Source organism: Canis lupus, unplaced genomic scaffold, assembly GCF_011100685.1.
Source record: "Canis lupus familiaris isolate Mischka breed German Shepherd unplaced genomic scaffold, alternate assembly UU_Cfam_GSD_1.0 chrUn_S302H462, whole genome shotgun sequence".
In the NCBI taxonomy this organism is placed as follows: Eukaryota; Metazoa; Chordata; class Mammalia; order Carnivora; family Canidae; genus Canis; species Canis lupus.
Window position 1 is genome coordinate 13,590 of NW_023331231.1, and position 3,037 is coordinate 16,626.

The following is a 3,037-nucleotide window of genomic DNA, read 5'->3' on the forward strand; positions in this document are numbered from 1 at the left end:
TCTGGGCCTTCTGACTTGGTATTTTTGTGCAGAGAGAGGGAGCGCCCCAGAAACAGGTGTCCTAAACTAGAAGGCTTCTGAAACACAGAGGTCTTTGAAATAACAATTCAATGGAAGATGCTCAGTTGAGAGGAACTCAACAGCCTGGACTACATGGGGGTCAGGACCCAGAAGATGGTGTATTTTCCCTCTTGAGGTTCCTTTCCTGATGTAGAAGCAAAACCGGATTAATGCCAGAGAAAAAGCTTAGCACCTCTCAAAGGGTAGAAAGACATGCCATGTTTCTCTTGCCTCAGTGTGGCCTCCCTCTACGTGTCAAGGGAGGAAATGAGCGGACACCAGCAAGTGTCCCTGGAGGATACAGAAAAGGTCATGGGAACCAAACAGTACATGTGGGCTCTTCCCCCTCCTGTCATAATACACAAGAGGTGTCTACTGTATTTAAGTCCTTGGAGATAAAAATATGTATCAGGTAATGAATTATTCATTGTACGAAATGATGTGAAAACTTATTTAACCTTTTTAAATTCCTAAATAAGGGTTCCCTGGGTGGTGCAGCGGTTTGGCGCCTGCCTTTGGCCCAGGGCGCGATCCTGGAGACCTGGGATCGAGTCCCACGTCGGGCTCCCGGTGCATGGAGCCTGCTTCTCCCTCTGCCTGTGTCTCTGCCTTCTCTCCTCTCTCTCTCTCTCTCTCTCTGTATCATAAATAAATAAAAATATATATACATTAAAAAATTCCTAAATAAAAAGCAAAATGATACATTTGAGTTCAAAACATATACTAGTTACACAGGAGGGGAAGGATTTTCTTTTCAGTAATCATCTGATCTGTTTTCATTCAAAATTTATTTGGGGAACAAAATATACGAAGTACCTATATGTAAAGATTCTCAAGGGGAGATAATTAGTACAAGAAAGGACAATGGGATTAGAGTCAGAAAAATAACAATTCTAATATTCATTAATTAAAAACACTAAGTTTTTATTAAAAAAAAAACACTGAGTAAGTTACTACACATTCCTCAATCTCAGTCCTTAGATCTAAAAACCTGGAATAATGCTGCACTGCTAATAACAACTCAAAGTGATTACTGAGATCATGCATGTGAAAGCAACAAAAACACAGCATTACAAATGTTTTGCTTCCACTCCTTATAGACTCATGAAACAAAACTTTGACAAGTTCCAAATTAGAATTTAAGTGATAAAGAATTTGTTGAATTTGAGGAATAATGCGTTCAGGATATGTTAAATACATAGAGTTTGGCTCAAATTAAATATAATGCTGCAAAGAGAAGACCAGACATCAAAATATAAGGAGTAGGCATACATAACGCTCAGTACTTTGACAAATAGTCACGCCCAAACTAACGTGCTAAAGAAAAGACTAGGCCTGCGATAGAAGAGTCAAGCTAAACTGCTTGTAAACACAGAAAATATTGGTAAGAGCATTTTACATTTTTAAAAAGGCAATGAAACATTTGTAAATAAGGAAGAGGTCCTTGGAGGTCCTAAGCTGCAGACTTGTACAACAAACTGCATCATTACTGACAACTTAAAAAAGTACTAAAATCCTAAAGTTTCCAGGAGTGTCTACAGAGTTTCAGATACCATCCCAGAGGATCCGGGGGTAAATATCCTCTGTCATTGAAAGAAAGAGAGAGGAATTTTCACTAGCTCTGAGTTGTACATTTTGCAGATTCAAAAAGTTTGGAAGTAGCCATACTCACCTGAGAGCTGACATTGCTCTGTCTCTGCTCAGCTAATAGAATTCAGTCCATGTGGTGAAGCTAATTATACGGTAGCAGGAGAGAAAAAAAAGAAAAAGCCTGGCAGTTGAGGACATAATCACTGTGGTGTTATTTCTCACGACTCGGCAACCATAGTATTACTTGGGGGAAGACACAAGATGTATTTCTTTTTTAGTATCAGCAATGTTTAATTCTACACTGAGAATCTGAAAATACTGTTTAAAGTACAGGAAGAAATACACAAAGTTTACTTTTACATCATTATTTTAACTCAAACACATGTGCAGAGGTCAATCCCCTCCGAATAAACTTTTCTACTGTTTCAACTTTATTTCACAATTTCACAAATTCAAAGTCCTTCAAATTGTTGCAAATATTTTTAGAACAGAATTTTCAGAATTCAAAGGACATTAAATGTTTGTGGAAGAGTGGTATGAAATGTCCTATTCAAGGACGGAGCACCACAGACGCAAAACCTGATGAACCGGGCAGCTCCGGGGCTCAGTGGTTTAGCGCCACCTTCAGCCCAGGGCCTGATCCTGGAGACCCGATAGGTCCCGCGACCGCTCCCGCAGGGCTCTGCGGCCTGCTTCTCCTCTCTCTGCCTGCGTCTCTGCCTCTCTCTCTCTCTCTCTCTGTGTGTCTATCATGAGTAAATAAATAAAATAAAAAACACGATGAACTGATGTGATAAGCATTCTAGAGGTCACATCATTAAACGAGGCCTAAAATGCAAATATAATTGTGTTTGTTACATTTTTAAAAATGACCGAAAATTACCTTTCTTTGGGGTGCCAACTCCATGATTGCCTAGTAGAGGTGTATGTAAGTGCTGATTCATTACAAAAGCAACCCTAAAGAAAGAAATAAGCATAATCCTAGAACTAAAACATGACTCTCTGCTAAGAACCTGTGCATGAGTTAAAAACAGGCATTTATATGCGGATATGACCCGAAAATGCACATTGCAGGGGTGCTCCTGGCGAACAAGAAGCTTGTCTCTAGATCCAAGGCGCTGTCACACCTAGAAGAGAATGTAGTAGTGACAGCAGTCGCTTCAGCCCGCTCAAGGCGGCACTTCCCTACAGTCCTCTAGTTTCCTGTAATCAAAAAACCCCACAGCCCAGGGGAGGAGCGAGGTTAGAGCCCAAAGTGGCCAAGCAGCAGCGCGCCCCGGGCTCCCGCCCCGCCGCCCCGCCCAGGCCAGGCCCCCCGCGGCCGCGCGCTCCGGGCTCCAACGGCCTCAACGGAAGGAGGCGCGGGGGGCAGAGGCGCATCAGTCTG

The 3,037-nt window shown here is 42.1% G+C and overlaps 1 long non-coding RNA gene across 1 annotated transcript; it reads right to left on the bottom strand.

Annotated features, from left to right (window-relative positions):
* Positions 1-669: 669 nt before the first annotated feature.
* LOC119879122 lies at positions 670-2,672 on the bottom strand. The gene is made up of 3 exons (XR_005387340.1): positions 2,534-2,672; positions 1,733-1,792; positions 670-697 (listed from the first exon to the last, which is right to left on the bottom strand). It is a non-coding gene; the product is annotated as an uncharacterized LOC119879122 (long non-coding RNA).
* Positions 2,673-3,037: the final 365 nt, after the last annotated feature.